Raw genomic sequence first — 18,127 nt, forward strand, 5'->3', positions numbered from 1 at the left:
TACTCCATGACTGCTGCCTGCTGCTCATACAACCGCTCCAACATATGTAACGTTGAATTCCACCTAGTGGGTAGGTCACATATGATGCGATGTTCCGGAAGGTGTAATCGGCGCTGCAGAGCAGCAAGGCGCGATCTTGCCGTGCTGGAATGCCGCAAATGAGCGCACACTATGCGGACCTTGTGCAGCAGTGCATCAAGATCCGGATAGTCCCTCAGAAAGCTCTGCATGACCAAGTTCAGCACATGTGCCAGACATAGGATGTGAGTGAGGTTGCCTAGGCCAAGAGCTACCACCAGATTTCGGCCATTGTCACACACTACCAAGCCCGGCTGGAGATTCGCTGGCACAAACCACACGTTGCTCTCCTGCTTGATGGCATTCCAGAGCTCCTGCGCTGTGTGGCTTCCATTCCCCAAATAAATTAATTTGAGTACAGCCTGTTGACGTTTGGCCACAGCTGTGCTCATATCGGTCGTAACAGGCTCCTGCTCTGCTGTTTCTGAGAAACTTGAGTAGGAGGAGGAATCTATGTGTTCAGATTGGAGTCCTGCAATCCGTGGAGTTGGCAGAACATGTACAGCGCCACTCTCCAGATCTTTACCCGGCTCCACAACATTGACCCAATGGGCAGTGAGGGAAAGGTATCGTCCCTGTCCATGGTTACTGGTCCACGCATCGGTGGTCAGGTGGACCTTGCTACTGATGGCGTTTAGTAGCGCATGTTTTATTTTGCCCTCCACATGTTTCTGCAGGGCAGGGACGGCTCGCCTGCTGAAATAAAAGTGGCTGGGCACAGTGAATTGTGGGACTGCCAATGCCATGAAGTCCCGGAAGGTGTCCGTCTCCACCATCCTGAATGAGAGCATTTCAAGTGCCAGTAGTTTGGCAATGCCAGCATTCAGAGCCTGTGCTCGGGGATGGTTTGCCGAGTATGGCCGCCTTTTATCCCATGCCTGTGCTACCGATGGCTGTGATGGCTGTGATGGATGGGAACGTGGTGCTGTGGGTGGAATGTGACATGGTCTCTGGACAACAGTGCCAGAGGTTCTTCCTTGGCGATCCTGTGAGGAAGCCGAACCAGCTGTGTGTGAGCTGGAGGAAGAGGCCCCAACACGAGCTGAAGAGGTGGTAGGTGGTGCTGTACGTTGGCCTACGTCTTCAGTGTGTCTGTGTAACTCCACCTCGTGCTTGGTCCGCACATGTTTCCACATATTTGTGGTATTGAGGTTGCTGACATTTTTCCCTCTTTTGACTTTCTGATGACACAACTTGCATTTGACAAAGCAAATGTCATCTGCAACTGTGTCAAAAAAGGACCACGCACTGCAAATCTTGGTAGCGCCCGTTTTGCCTTTTCAAAGAGGAATGCTCCTAACGGGTGCCGAAGTGGAGGCTACGGGCAACCAAGTCTGCCCCCTCCCTCTCCCTCCTGTTTTGACCGTTCGGGGAATCTCTTCCTCAGAGCTGCTACCACCACCTTCCTGTTCCTCACACCATGATGAGTCAAGGACCTCATCTACACTCCCCTCTTCAAACACCTGCTTCTCCTGGGTTGTCTCGCCAGCATCGTACGCACCAGAAAGTGGCACCTGAGTCTCGTCATCATCTGATGCGTACTGAGGTGTGCTGACCATAGGCACTGGCCCACTCGCCTCTTCAGATTCAGAGGGACAAAGAAGTTGCGCATCACTGCATACTCCCACTTCTTCACATTTTGGAATGCTGCTTGGCTGGCCCCCTCTTTCCAAGCCAACAGATTCAGAGAACAGAAGTAGAGACTGTGATGGCTCCTGTCCAGGGCTCTCTGACTGCCTGGGCACTTTGGCAGGTGGTGAAGAGACAGATGGTTGCTCTTCGGTGCTCTGGCCCTGAGAGGCTGTGGAAGTAATTGAAGTCGATGTGTTAGCTGCCGTCCATCCGACAACGGCTTCAATTTGTTCCTCCTGCAGCAGTGGGGTACGGCGAGGTCCTACAAAGCTGCACATAAAGGACTGTTGCCTGCTAAAACTGGGGGATGCTGACTCACTGGTGCCTGCAGCAGGCACAGAATCCACACGTCCTCTCCTTGCAGAATCCCCACATCCTCTCCCTGCAGAATCCCCACGTCCTCTCTCTGCTGAAACTCCACGCCCACGTGCCTTACTCCCTGCCTTCTTCATCTTGGTAGACTGATAAAGATAGGCAGAAAAGTACAAAGGGGGCCTTAGTGTGCTTATTCCTGAACAGCTGGTTACAGGTATAAGAAACACTAATGTTATGAAGTGTGTGTGTGGACTACACTTTAATAGGAGCTATTGTGGCCTACACAACTTTCAAATGTAGTGTTTGGTGAACTTTTTTTTTGTGAAAAAAACTAAAAGGATGTGAACAAAGATTTGAAAGTGATAGTATCACCAACTTTTTGGAGCTATTACAATGCAGGCAGGTATCCTACAATGCAAAAGATGAGGCTCCAAAAAAATTGGGTAATACTAATCTGGCTGCAGCTGAAGGGCACAAGCCAGAAAAAGGCTCCTCTATCTACTCCTATATAGTGTTTGCAACCACCGCAGATGGATACGGATGGATGCACACTAATAGAAGAAAAAATGAGCTGCACTCAAAGAAAAATACCGTATGTGTGAGGCAGTGACGCACGCTGAGCGGCCTACAACCAGACGTAGCTGCAGGACACACTACTCAGCATGAGCTGCACTCACACACAGTCAGAGACCTCTCAGACAGCCGTGAACAGTGCAGCAAAGTGGGCACTAGCACTGAAAGGCTGCAGAAAGGCTCCGCTGTCTACTACTAGTGTTTGCAACCAACGTATATGAATACGGATGGAAGCACACTAGATAGAATTGATGGAAAATAAGCAGCTCAAAAATAAAAATATGTATGAGGCAGCAGTGATGCACGCTGGGCGGCCTACAACCTGACGTAGCTGCAGGACCCACTCCACAGCGTGAGCTGCACTCACACAGCCCTTGCAGACAGCTGTGAACACTGCTGCTAGGGCAAAGAAATCTACAGTGGTGGTTTATGTAGCCTGGGTAAAGCACAATATGTTTGGTAGAATCACTATTTCTAACTGTCCCTCACAGTCTTCAACAGCAGCCTGTCCCTAACTGAATTCACAGCAGAGTGAACCAGAAATGGTGACTGCGGTGGCTTTTATAGTGCATCATGACATAATTTCAGCAGCCAATCACAGCCATGCCATTAGATAACATGCCTACATGCCTAACAGGATGTGCCCACCACTTCTGAGGATTCCCATTGGCTGAATCAAAGCGAGCGGGCTCATAGCATAATGTGAACTTCCGATTCCGGTATCCGATAGGAAAAAAGGATCGGAAGTCAGTATCGGAATTCCGATACAGTTAATATCGGCCGATACCCGATACTTGCGGTATCGGAATGCTCAACACTAGTCACTACATCCGAAAGGACCTACCATAAAAGAACGTGTGTGGCATCGCAACCGCGAACGCCCGGCAGGACTGCAACCGCAGCGCGGCGTAAACTTGTGCCGCAGAGATGGCACTGCTATATCGCAAGCACGATGCAGGACGCCAGCTGCTGAAGTAGATGGAGCATAAGCGTGCTGGCGCTAGCGCTGCTACTGGCTGATACCCAAACACTCACACAGATGTATTATCAGAGGGAAGGGGTTTCTTAATAAGTCAGTCACCAGTCCAAGCATCCATCACCATACACACAGCAGCAAGTATGAAAATACTAGCACATGGCGGAACAGCCATGCACACTTTTTATAGTGAACGGGACCTTCCGGAGGTCTCCAGAACCCTGAGCTGGACCAATGGAATCAGGAGCAGGACCTGAGCACCTGACTCCTGAGCTCCAATGGGAGATTGTCCCACGAGCACGCTCAGAGGATGGGATGAAGTACATAGCCTCCGGAGAGAGTTGCTGAAAAGCAATCTCCTCTGCAATCTCTCCTGCAATGGACGGAGAGAAGGAGACTGCAGGATGTAAGGGTCTAGATCTCTGCATAGTCAGGGCAGAAATCTGTCTCCTAACAGGTGGATCTGTGTTCATATCCTGGCGTTGGAGTCGTTTTTGCCATACAAACTGGTCTTGTTCGTAACGTTCGGGGGGTTTACCAGCTGTAGACCGCTTGGAGCGTCGCAGTTCAGGTGGTGCAGTGCGGTCATCCGGGGTGGTGGAAGGCGTCTGGATAGCTGGGGTCACGGGGATATTGGCCCATGGGGATTTGGCATTTTGCTGTTGGAAAGTCTTCATCATCCCAGACTGCTGGTGCTGGGTCCAGGGGCCTCAAGGGGGCCCTCGGATCGCTCAGGGTCCGGGAAATATACAGGGCCACAGCATGTTGCGATGGACTGTTCAGATAAGTCGGTTTCCTTCATTTTTAGACTGTATTTCGTACACAGGTCCATCTGGGCTTACTCGATGTTGTATGCAGTAAGGGTCCCCCTCCCACCAGTGCTACAGCTTGTTCTGGGGGTGTCTCTCCCGTACGAGGATGCGATCCCCCTTTTGGAATTCTGTTGGCCGTGATGGGGCTTTTCCTGGGTGCTCCAGTTCTCGGAGCCTTGTTTGTACCAGCCTATGTAGAGTCTGTAGACGATACCGGTGATCCCGGACCTTGAGGTGACCCCTGACCACGGTCGTTCTTCCTCTGGGTCCAACTCCACCTTGGTGATCCCTTTGCCTTCTCAGCCAAAGAGCAACGAGTATGGGGTGTAGCTGGTGACCCGATGAACCCGGTTATTGTATACCCAGTCCAGTTCAGGGATGTACTTGGGCCAACGGGTCTTTTGGTAGTCTTCCAAGGTGCGCAGCATTTGGATTAGGGTACGATTGAACCGGTCCCAGGCTCCGTTTCCTTGTGGGTGGTATGGTGTGGTCCGAGATTTGTCAATGCCATACAGACTATGTAACTCCTCCATTACTTTTCCCAGAAAGCAAGCACCCTGAGCAGAGTGGATTCGTCAGGGGCAGCCATAGACTTAAGTAAAGTTCTTACAAATGGCATAGGCAGCAAATTCTGCTGTATTATCTCTGATGGGGATAACCATGGCGAACTTGGTAAAATGATCTACCATAACCAGGCAATGCTCGTATCCCTGGTGGGCTGGTCCAATGGTCAGGTAGCCTACCATTAACAGCTCGAGGGGTGCCATTGTTATTATTGTCTGTATAGGAGCTCTTTGTTTCGGTGGTTTAGTCAGTTCGCACTGACGACATTTTCTGCAGATATCTTCCACTTCAGTTTGTAATCGGGGGTGGTAGGTTATCCACTGCAGCCACCGGAAAGTCTTTTGAGCCCTGAAGTGGGCCCCTTTTTCATGGGCTTCTTGGGCAATTTCAGCCAGCTGGGCTCCCGGTATTATCACCTGCCAGGTGACTGTTGGTTCCGCTCACAATTCCACCTTTCGATACAACAGTCCATTTGTGATCGCCAATCTCTCTCACTGGCGTAGCATTAGTAACATGTCCTGAGAGAGTGTCTTTCTTTGGGTTTCATTGGGTAACTGTTTCGCGGCCATCCATTGATGTAAGGGGGTGATTTCCCCATCTACCTGTTGCAGGCGTACTCATTCATCTCTGGACTGCTCCAAGATGCCCCCTGTTGGTCCCTCACTGGACTTCTCTCTTGCAACCGCCACTTTCTCGGCAGGGACTGAGGAAAATGGCATTTCTTCCCCTTCCAACTCCTAGTCCTGGCTCTGCCCAGGAGTCACGTGTCGGACTCAGGACAGGGAATCTGTGTGGACGTTCTCTGCTCCTGATTTGTAAACGATCTTATACTTAAACTTCGCCATTCTTACTACCCATCGCTATTCCAGGGCCCCCAATTTGGCATTTTCGAGGTGGGCTAGCGGATTATTGTCCGTTTGTACCAGTACCTTGGAACCTGCTAGGTACTCTGCAAACCGCTCCATCATGGCACACACCAACGCTAGGAGCTCTAGCTTAAAGGAGCTGTAGTTGTCCGGATTTCATTCGGAGTCGTGAAGGGACCGAGTGGCGTAGGCGATCACCTTATCCCTGCCATCCTGCATCTGGGACAACACAGACCCCAGCCCGTGCCAGCTCCCGTCAGTGTGCAGAATAAACGGTTCAGAGAAATCCGCATTAGTCAACACTGGGGCCTCCAAGAGTGCTGCTTTGAGGTCTCGGAAAGCCTCTCCCTGCGATTCTTGCCATTGAATCTTCCAGCTGTTGGAACCTTGGCCGGCACCTTTTAACAGGTCCTGCAGGGGCCAGGCTTTGTGGACAAAATTTTTCACGAAGCGACGGTAATATCCAGCCAGCCCCAGAAAGGCCCGCACATCCTTCACCATCTCGAGGGTGGGCCACTGCCGTATCACAGAGGTGGTCTCATGACCTTCGTGTGAGACAACATGTCCCAGGTAGAGATGAGCGACTTTGCCTTTTTTCCGGGTCGAGTCGGGTTTCATGAAACCTGACTTTCGCAAAAGTCGGGTCGAACGAAATCGGTCGACTATAGGGAAAAGTCGGTGGCCGACTGAAACATGAAACCCAATGCAAGTCAATGGGGAAGCAAAGTTGGCAGGGAGTGGAAGACAGTAAACACACCTACAGTTCCCATTTCAATGCCAAAAACGTCAATTCTTATAACTGAAGCTTGTCAACCTTAATTTACTTCCTAATAATAGTTACACATTGAAAACTGGGGGTTATTTGGCTAAAGTTGTGGGGGGGTTGGGCTGGCTCCAGGTTTTCGTGTGCCCTGGGCCAAAGAGTGTCAGAGCGCCCCTTTAACACATACCACAACTCATGATGCTCCGATACGCCACATAAATATAGGTATAGTACACTGACACTTACTTCACTGCTTACATGACATGACTGATCTATTTTAAATTGTACAATAGCTCAAAAACAGGACAGTATATTACTCCATACAGTGTTGTGGCCACCCACATTGTGCGCCATACAGAATAATGAGACCCATATATTTCTCCATACCAAATAATTAATCACATATAATGTTCCATACAGTATCTGATGAGCTCCACATAATGCTCCATATATAAAGGGCCCCATTTGTAATGCTCCAGTGTATAATGTGCCCCTTAAATGCTGCTCCAGTGTCTGATCTGCCCCATATACAATGCTCCAGTACATGATGGGCCTCATGGATGATGCTCCAGTGTATCAAGGGCTCTAATAATGCTCCATATATAATGGGCCCCATTTGTAATGCTCCAGTGTATAATGTGCTCCTTAGATGCTGCTCCAGTGTCTGATCTGCCCCAATTACAATGCTCCAGTACATAATGGGCCTCATGGATGATGCTCCAGTGTACGATGGGCTCCAATAATGCTCCATATATACTGCGCCCCATTTGTAATGCTCCAGTGTATAATGCGCCCCTTAGATGCTGCTCCAGGGTCTGATCTGCCCCATTTACATTGCTCCAGTACATGATGGGCCCTATTTTTAATTAACCCAGGCATGGTATGTGAGAAGAGCTCCATGGAGTAATCTGAGGTGCGTGCTTCCACATCCTTCACTTTTGGTGTGGGTGAAGGACACAAGGAAAGGGGTTGCTCCTGACCAGAAGCCTGCAGTTACGACTCAGTGCTTGCATTTTTTACAACTTCAGAAGAGGAGGTAATAGAGCTGGAGGCTGTTTCAGCAATGTAAGCCACAAACAGTTCCTGATACTCCGGCTTTAAAAGCAGTCTACCTACTCCCAGAAAAGGGAGCCTTACAGGCCTTCCAGAGCTACACCATGACGCTGGCTCAACACCTCCTGCCTTAGCTGCTATTGTGTTTTTGGCACTACCAGCAGATGCACCACCACCACCATCAGTACCAGGTGGCCCTCCACGCGCACATCCGTGTCCTCTTCCACCATACTTCCTCATGTATTTGAAAATGGACCCAAAATACCAGCAGATATATGGTACTGTATCAGAAGCGTACAGCTCTATACAGTCTATAGATAACAGTAAATCTCCTTATATATTTCATGAGGCATACACAGACGCTCACAGGCTCAATATGGATTACCCAATAAAATAACAAGTTGAAAAGGGTACAGTATCACCAGATACAAGGTATATATAGTATAGTGTAAACATTCTGATTCTCTGTATACATTTCAGGAGGCAGACACAAACGCTCTCAGGCCCAGTATGGATTACACAAGAATATGAAAAGCTGTAAATGGGATATGTAACACAAGCGTACAGCTGTATACAGTGTTGGGGTAATCTTAAAGTTCCAAATATATTGCCGGAGTAACAGACAGACCTTTACAGGCTCATTATGGATTACACCAGAATCTAAATAGCTTAAAAGGTTACTGTATCAAAAGCGTTCTGCTGTATACAGTGTTGGCCAAATTGAAAATATCGGTATATATTTCTGTAGTCACCCTCAGACGCTCACTCAGTTTGGTTTTGACCATAATAAAAAATGTTGTAAAAAAGTTCCTGGATAACAAAATAGCAAGTATATATTTTTTAGGGTACAATTGAAATCTCTGTATAAATAGTCCCATAGTCACTCTCAGACGATTACACAGTATGGATTTGACCGTTATGCTAAATGTCGAACAAAGTTACTGTATAACAAGATACAAGCTGTATCGAGTATAGTGTAAAAATTTGTTTCTCCAATTCACCGTATATATAGAAGGCGTAACCCACACATGCTCACTCACTATGGATGATGTAGGGAAGGTGGACTGACGGACAAACCTGCCTGTAGTGAGAAGCAGAGGTGTAGCGCAGTGTAGGTGTGAAACCGCTAAGATAAAAAGAAAGGGTGCAGTGTTTTAGCTTGCCCATTGGAGGGCAGTGGAGAGTGTAGGAGTGGGACTGAATAACTGCCATTGGTCAGAGAAACTGTAAGGTGATGGTGGGCAGAGTTACCAGAACTGGAAGTATAAAAGGCTGACGGAAGGTTCTGGAACAGTCAGTCAGCGAAGGGAGCACAGTAAAGAGGAAGTTCTGCTGAGGAAATAGAGACAGTGGAAAGGCTCCAGAGAGGACTGACAGTTGAGGTTGTCACGGGGGGGTGACCCAGAGGACGGTAGCCGCAGATGAAGATGGCCTGGGGTTATCATACGGACGGTGTGCTCAGACTGGTGCAGCGCTGTGGTGGTTGGGCCTAGGCCAGCCACAGTGGAAGAGCCACAGAGGACGCCACGATTATAGTTACAAAGGAAGTGAAAGTACCGGGGCCTGTGTACAGAGAAATGTGAAATGGCTGTGGTGAATTGCTGTTGTCGACAGAAGGATGGGCACTAAAAACGGACCTGTTCAATACAAACTCTGTCTCAGTCTCGTGTTTGTCTGCGGCAAGAAGAGGACCCCCCACAGTTGTTTATGCTACAGATGATACCTTAATACAAATTTTTGAAACAAGGTACTGTATCAGCACATAACAGGTGTGTCCAGTCTAGGGTTAAATTTCCATCTATACTTCCGGAGTCAGACACAGACACTCACAGGCTCACTATGTATTACACCAGAATTAAAAAAAGTAGAAAAAGGGAAAGGTATTCATAGCGTACACCAGTATACAGTGTTGTGGCACTTTTAAATTTTCATATACATTTCAATCTCAGTAAGCCAGTCAAGAATCTCCGCTACTGGAAACTACATGGATGCAAGTATAGACGCAAAGTCGAGTGTTAGCAGAAATTTTGGAATTACTCACTGCAGGAAAACCTCCCAGTAGATGTTGCAGAGGCGATGCAGACCCTCAATTACTGTGTCTGTGGAGAAAGCGAAAAAGGTTCTTTGTGAAGAAAGGATTGCTTTATCGCAGTAGCGTGGATCACATCACCGTTACTCGTCTCCATCAAATTGTGATCACAGGGAGAGATGTACCCATGGTCCTCACTAGAGTTGAGCGAAACGGGTCGAAAAAATTCAAAAGTCGCCGACTTTTGCAAAGTCGGGTTTCATAAAACGAAACCCGACCCTAGGATGAGGTCGGCCACGAGGTCGGCGACTTACGCGCCAAAGTCGCGTTTCAAAAGTTTGTTTTGCGCTCTTTTTCAGCCAATCAGGATCCACGGACACTGTGGGCAACGTGATGACATAGGCACGGGTCACCACCATCTTTCAGAAGGGCATGCAAGTGATTGGCTTGCTTTGGTGGGTGTCACAGGGGGTATAAAAGGGCGTGCACGCCGACCGCCATCTTACTTCTGCCGATCTTAGTATAGGGAGAGGTTGCTGCTGATTCTGTAGGGAGAGCATTAGGCAGGGAAGAAGACAAAAAAACTGCTTCTGCTGCTAGCGATTTGGCCTGCACAACACACCAGTCACTGTGTGTGCAGTACAAGGGGAGGCTATATAGTGGTGTATCAGTGGTGTTGGTTGTTGGGCTGCCTTTTAAGGCTTCCTGACAGGCTGGCATTGCTGTTTACCCACTGCTCTGCAAACTGCTTTATTAAAAGCAATCCCAATTTTTTTTTTTGTCCTGCTGAGAAGAAAAAAAAACTGCTTCTGCTGCTAGCAATTTGGCCTGCACAACACACCAGTCACTGTGTGTGCAGTGCAAGGGGAGGCTATATAGTGGTGTATCAGTGGTGTTGGTTGTTGGGCTGCCTTTTAAGGCTTCCTGACAGGCTGGCATTGCTGTTTACCCACTGCTCCGCAAACTGCTTTTTTAAAAGCAATCCAATCTCCCTTATCCTCTAGTCACTTTTGTCACAGCTGTGCCATCGAGCCTGTTACATAGCGCTCAGATATCAGTGGGCCTCACACAATCCAAAAGTGTCCACTGTCCACAAGTGTGTGCAGAAATTCAAAATCTCCCTTATCCTCTAGTCACTTTTGTCACAGCTGTGCCATCGAGCCTGTCACATAGCGCTCAGATATCAGTGGGCCTCACACAATCCAAAAGTGTCCACTGTCCACAAGTGTGTGCAGAAATTCAAAATCTCCCTTATCCTCTAGTCACTTTTGTCACAGCTGTGCCATCGAGCCTGTCACATAGCGCTCAGATATCAGTGGGCCTCACACAATCCAAAAGTGTCCACTGTCCACAAGTGTGTGCAGAAATTCAAAATCTCCCTTATCCTCTAGTCACTTTTGTCACAGCTGTGCCATCGAGCCTGTCACATAGCGCTCAGATATCAGTGGGCCTCACACAATCCAAAAGTGTCCACTGTCCACAAGTGTGTGCAGAAATTCAAAATCTCCCTTATCCTCTAGTCACTTTTGTCACAGCTGTGCCATCGAGCCTGTCACATAGCGCTCAGATATCAGTGGGCCTCACACAATCCAAAAGTGTCCACTGTCCACAAGTGTGTGCAGAAATTCAAAATCTCACTTATCCTCTAGTCACTTAGGTCACAGCTGTGCCATCAAGCCTGTCACATAACGCTCAGATATCAGTGGGCCTCACACAATCCAAAAGTGTCCAGTGTCCAAAAGTGTGTGCAGAGATTCAAAATCTCACTTATCCTCTAGTCACTTTTGTCACAGCTGTGCCATCGAGCCTGTCACATAGCGCTCAGATATCAGTGGGCCTCACACAATCCAAAAGTGTCCAGTGTCCAAAAGTGTGTGCAGAGATTCAAAATCTCACTTATCCTCTAGTCACTTAGGTCACAGCTGTGCCATCAAGCCTGTCACATAGCGCTCAGATATCAGTGGGCCTCACACAATCCAAAAGTGTCCAGTGTCCAAAAGTGTGTGCAGAAATTCAAAATCTCCCCTGTCCTATAGACACCTTGTACCTTGTTTTACATACTATATAGTTTGTTGGATTTTGTCTACATTTCTACCAATAATGAGGAAGGCTGGTGGAAGAGGCCGTGGAATTGGGTGGGGGTTGGCAGCTGGTAATGATGGTGTTGGTGGTGGATCTGATGGTAGTGGCAAGAGTAAAATAGGACCGAATGCAGGAGGTGTTGAGCCTGCGTCATCGTCTGGCTACATAAGGCCTTGAACGCTTAGTTTTCTAGGAGTTGGCAAACCGCTTTTAAAGCCAGAGCATCAGGAAAAAGTTTTGTCTTACATTGCTGACTCAGCCTCCAGCTCTATCGCCTCCTCTTCTGAAGTTGTAAAAAGTAAAAGCACTGAGTCATCATTGGAGGCTCATGTTCATGAACCACACCTTTCCTTGTGTCCTTCACCACAACCAAGATTGAAGGATGATGCAGGCCATACTACTGATTACTCCATGGAGCTGTTTTCACATACCATGCCTGGATTATCAAGTGAAATGGTGAATTACCCAGGCCAAGATGAATCTGACATGGAGTGCACTGATGCACAGCCGCTGATGGATGATTCTGCTGGTACATTCACTCAGAGCACTACATTGTCCTCGCAGTGTACAGAGCCAGATTCTGACCCTGATGAGACTCAGGTGCCCCTTCCCGCACACTATACCACCATACACGGTGACACAGAGGAAGGTGCACATGACATAGAAGAGGAAGTGATGGATGACCCAGTTGTTGACCCAGATTGGCATCCATTGGGGGAAGAGGGTGCTGCTTCCAATAGCTCAGATGAGGAGCATCCACAGCAGACATCGACATCGCAACAGCTGTAATCTGGCAGGCCTGGAGCACTCCAAAGACAGGTTCCAAACATCAAAAGAGTTGCTGGACAGCTTGTCCAGAGGGTCAAAAGATCACAGAGTGTTAGGCCGCAAAATGTCTGCCAAAGTAGGAAGAGTGCAGTGTGGCACTTTTTTGAACAAAATCCTCATGATCAGGCCAAGGTTATCTGTAAGAAGTGCGCAAAGACCTTTAGCCGAGGGAAAAATCTGAAAAATTTGAATACCAGTTGCATGCTTAGACATTTAACCAGCATGCACTTGCAAGCGTGGACACAACACCAAACCTCAAGTGCCACATGTGCAACTGATCACAACGAAGGTAGTCAGCAACGCTACATTGTTTCCCCCACTGTAAGCCCACCGGTTAGCACAGCAGCAAATGTTGAGGTGTCATTGCAAGACCACAGCAGTCAGGGAATCCCACTGTTATATCAACGAAAGACTGATTCTAGGCAATCAGAAAGAACACCAACTCCATCACCATCATCAACCCTCTCTCAGTCCGCCCTGTCCACCGCTACTTCCACCATATGCAGCTCTCAAGTCCAGCTCACCCTCCCAGACACTATGAGTAGGTCAAGAAAGTACTCAGTCTCTCATCCGCGTACACTGGGTTTGAACGCCCACATTGCCAAACTAATCTCGTTTGAGATGATGCCCTTTCGGTTGGTGGAAAGCACAGCTTTCCGCGAACTCATGGCCTATGCAGTACCACGCTATGACCTACCCAGTCGCCACTTCTTCTCTCGCAAAGCCATCCCAGCCCTCCACCATCATGTGAAAGACCGCATTGTCCATGCACTCAAGCAGTCAGTGAGCGGAAAGGTGCACCTCACAACTGATGCATGGTCCAGTCAGCATGGCCAGGGCCGTTACGTGTCCATCACTGCGCACTGGGTTAATGTGGTGGATGCAGGGTCCACAGGGGACAGCGGTGGTGGGACAGTGCTGCCTAGCCCACGGTATAGGAAACAGTTGGCTGTAGGCGTTCGACCCTCCTCCTCCTCCTCCTCCTCCAGAAGCGAAAGCTCGTCCACAGAGCGCAGTCGTACGAGTACTGCATCTGCAGCTGCCACTGTTGCACACGATGTGTCCCCCTATCGAGCAGCTAGTGGAAAGCGTCAGCAGGCTGTGTTGCAGATGATGTGATTGGGCGACAGACACAACGCCGAGGTGCTGGCCGAGTAATTAAAGCGACAAACTGAGTCATGGCTGGGCAGTGTACATCTTGAGGCAGGCAAGGTAGTTAGTGATAACGGCCGTAATTTTGTGGCAGCCATAGCCCTTTCAAAACTCAGCCACATACCTTGCTTGGCTCACACCTTGAACCTGGTGATGCAGTGCTTCCTCAAAAATTATCCAGAGTTAACAGCCCTGCTCCAGAAGGTGCGAAGACTGTGCGCGCACATCCGCCGGTCGCCTGTACACTCCGTTCGTATGCAGAAGCTGCAGCGATTGCTCCACCTTCCCAACCACCACCTCATTATCGACATTGCAACAAGGTGGAACTCCACCCTGCACATGGTGGAGCGGCTGTGCGAGCAGAGGCAGGCCATAATGCATTTGTGGGAGGATACACGGCCAGGCACTTTGAGAGCAGACATGGAGTTGACAGGTGTGCAGTGGTCGAAGCTGAAAGACCTTTGTAAAGTCCTTCAGTGTTTTGAGGAATGCACACGGCTGGTAAGCGCAGACGACGCCATCCTAAGCATGAGCATCCCACTTATGCGTCTGCTCATGCAAACTTTGACGCACCTTAAGGAGCAGGCGTCTGCAGCCAATGTTGATGAGGAGGAAGAGGAGGAGGGAATCCTTGATGACATTCAGCCATTGTCTGCTCAGGGACCTCTCCTGGACGAGGTGGAGAAAGAAGAGGAGGAGGAGGAGGATGATGGGGATGATTACTTAGGGGAGGAGGATGCATCTCGTGGGGCAAGTGAAAATGTTGGCGTGGCAAGGTCTGGTACAGGGTTTGTGCGTGACTGGAGGGATGTGGATTTGCCAGAAAGTGCTCCTCCACCCAGCTCTCGCAGTGCATCATTGACACCGGGAACATTGGCCCACATGTCAGATTATGCCTTGAGGATCCTAAAAAGGGACCCCCGCATTGCCAAAATGATGAACGATGACGACTACTGGTTGGCCAGCATCCTGGATCCACGCTATAAAGGCAAATTACAAAACATCATGCCACAGGAGAACCTTGACCTAATATTGGCTAATAAACAAGCAACTCTGGTAAATCGGTTGCTTGAGGCATTCCCAGCACACAGCAGCGGTGATGGTTCTCACACGAGCCGTACGGGCCGGGGGCAGCTTGGCAGAGGTGTTCGTGGTGCACACAGCAGAAGTGGCGTTGGAGACAGGGGTTTCATGACAATGTTGTGGACTGATTTTTCAAATACCGCTCACACAACTGGTATTACTGCATCGATGGAAAGTGACAGGAGACAGCAGTTGTCAACTATGGTTACAAACTACTTTTTCTCCCATATCGATGTTCTCCCACACAGGTCATTCCCCTTTGACTATTGGGCCGCTAAACTGGACACCTGGCCTGAATTGGCCCAATATGCCTTACAGGAGCTCGCTTGCCCAGCTGCAAGTGTGCTATCGGAAAGAGTCTTCAGTGCAGCTGGATCAATCCTGACAGAAAAAAGGACCCGTCTGTCAACCCAAAATGTGGATGACCTAACCTAACCTTCATTAAAATGAACCACGCATGGGTTTCCAAGGATTTTGTCCCACCTTTCCCTGATGACACATAGGGTGACAGAAAAATGGCTTGCTTTGGTCCACCTCTTCCTGGTACTTCACCTATTTCGCCTTTTGCATCAGCTGAATGTCCAACATCAACATATGCCACTTTCTAAAACTCCCTAACTGTGCTGCCTCCCCCCCCATGGCCGGGGTCACCACCTACCACACGACACCGTGCGAGTGCCGTTGCCCTGGACAGGTGGGTAGGCCGACTCTTGGGCGCGGGCACTGGCACAGGGTCCCTCATAGTGCAATCAAGTATCTCTGACGGTGGTGGTGCACACCCGCCGTCAGACACACCGCTGTACTATGAGGGGCCCAGTGCCAGTACCGACGCCCACGAGTGGGCCCCCCTTGCTTGGGCAGGGCCCCAGCATTTGCAATCTTTACCTCTCCCTGCTCCTACGCTGTGTAATCTGGGCCGTCAAATCCATACTGTGCCTGACACCGTCTGAGCCTGCCTCCTGAGACATATATTTTGAATGTGTACGCTATCCATACATGTTATCCAGGGATACGGTACCCTTTCTAACCTTTGTGCAATCACGTGCAATCCATACTGGGCCTAACACCGTCTGAGCCTGCCTCATGCTGTATAGACATATATTTTGAATGTGTACGCTATCCATACATGTTATCCAGGGATACGGTACCCTTTCTAACCTTTGTGCAATCACGTGCAATCCATACTGGGCCTAACACCGTCTGAGAATGATAGATGGGGCCCACCATACACTGGAACATTCCAAAGGTGGACATCAGACACTGGAGCAGCATTTACAGGGCCCATTATACACTAGAGCATTAGAAATGGGGCCCATTATGTTTGGAGCATTATTTGGGCCCATTAGACAGTAGAGCTTCATCCATGGGGACCAACATATACTGTAGCATTATGTGGAGCTCATCATATACTGTTTCAAACATTATATGGGACCAATGATTCTGTATGGAGAAATAGATGGGCCTCGTCATGAGATGTAAAAAGTGAGGTATTTTTCATTGTACTATACCGCTATTTCTCTGCCGTATCGGAGCGTGATGAGTTGTGGTATGTGTTAAAGGGCCGCTCTTTCGCCCAGGACACATGAAAACCTGCAGCCAGCCCTCCCCCCCCACAACTTTAGCCAAATAACCCCCATTTTTCAGTGCGTAACTTGTATTATGAAGTTAATTAAGGTTGACCAGCTTAAGTAAGAAGAATTGATGCTTTTGGCATTCAAATGGGCACTGTAGGTGTGTTTCCTGTCCTCCTCTCACTGCCGACTTTTATTCCCCATTGACTTACATTGGGTTTCGTGTTTTGGGACGACCCCGACTTTTCCCTATAATCGGACGATCTTGCTCGACCCGACTTTTGGAAAAGTCGGGTTTCACGAAACGGAACGCGACCCTAAAAAACAGAAAGTCGCTCAACTCTAGTCCTCACTGCGTATCATGATGTGTCTGGTCATTTTGGAGTGCAAAAGACAGAAGCCACAGGCCGTAGGCGATTCTATTGGATTGGCATGAGAGGAGACATTGAAAAATGGTGGCAGGAATGTCACACGTCTGTGACTATCACAACTGTGAAAGGTGATCATAAACCACCACTGCATCCACTTGTAAGTTGACGTCCATTTCAAATGGTAGCCATTGATCATCTGAAGGTAGAGGCCAGTAGGACAGGCCATAGCTACATCTTAACCATCATCGATCAATGCACCAAATTTCTAGTGGCCATCCCTGTGAAGGATTTAATTGCCCAGACTACACAGCGGTGGAGCAGGGAGAGGTAAGTATTGCAACTTGCAAGTGCTGTGGCCATGACCAAGCAGGGGGGCACAATCTTGGTCGACGGTACTGGCACAGGGCCCCTCATAGTACGCTGGTGTGTCTGACGGCGAGTGGGCCCTCCCACCATCTGAGACACTGTATTGTACTATGAGGGGCCCTGTGCCATTGCCGTCGGCCATCAGTGGGCCCATCCACCTGTTCAGAGCAACGGCACTTGCCCGGGTGCACCAGGTCTTGACCCCAGCCGTTGGGGGAGGGGTGGGCAGCCCAGTTAGGGAGGTTTAAAAATTGGCATATGTAGATGTGTTGGTTGGACATTCAGCTGCAGCAAAGGGCGTAATTGGGCAAGTCCGAGGAAGAGGAGGAAAAAACCGAGGCACTTTTCTGGTAACCTATGTGTCATCAGGGGAAGGTGGGATAAAATCCTTTGCAACCCATGCATGGTTCATTTTAATGAAGGTTAGATCATCAACATTTTGGGTCGACAGACGGGTCCTTTTTTCTGTCAGGATTGATCCAGCAGCACTGAAGACTCTTTCAGATAACACACTAGCAGCAGGGCAAGCGAGCTCCTGTAAGGCATATTGTGCCAATTCAGGCCAGGTGTCCAGTTTAGCGGCCCAATAGTCAAAGGGGAATGACCTGTGAGGGAGCACATCGATATGGGAGGAAAAGTAGTTTGTAACCACAGTTGATAACTGCTGCCTCCTGTCACTTTTAATAGATAACACACTATGATGGCCACAAAGTGAGCTCACCGCAAAGAAGCGAACCACAAAATTATAAATAAAAATTATTTTTATTAGCAAAATCATGTACATTAAAAGGGCCACATACCCATAATTGCAAAAATAACCCAAAAAGGGGGCTACAGCATTATTTTACTGATATAATGCATAGGTAACAAAATGTATTGGCACTCTGAGGGTACAGCCCATATCAATCCATTGCAAAACATCATATATCCATATGTAAATACATCTACTAGTGCTGAAAATAGCTTTTAATTATAACTAATATTATCCTTATTTTGACAATGGACCACCCTCA

This window comes from Dendrobates tinctorius, unplaced genomic scaffold (assembly GCF_039654945.1).
Source record: "Dendrobates tinctorius isolate UK_male_01 unplaced genomic scaffold, ASM3965494v1 ptg000151l, whole genome shotgun sequence".
Lineage (NCBI taxonomy): Eukaryota > Metazoa > Chordata > Amphibia > Anura > Dendrobatidae > Dendrobates > Dendrobates tinctorius.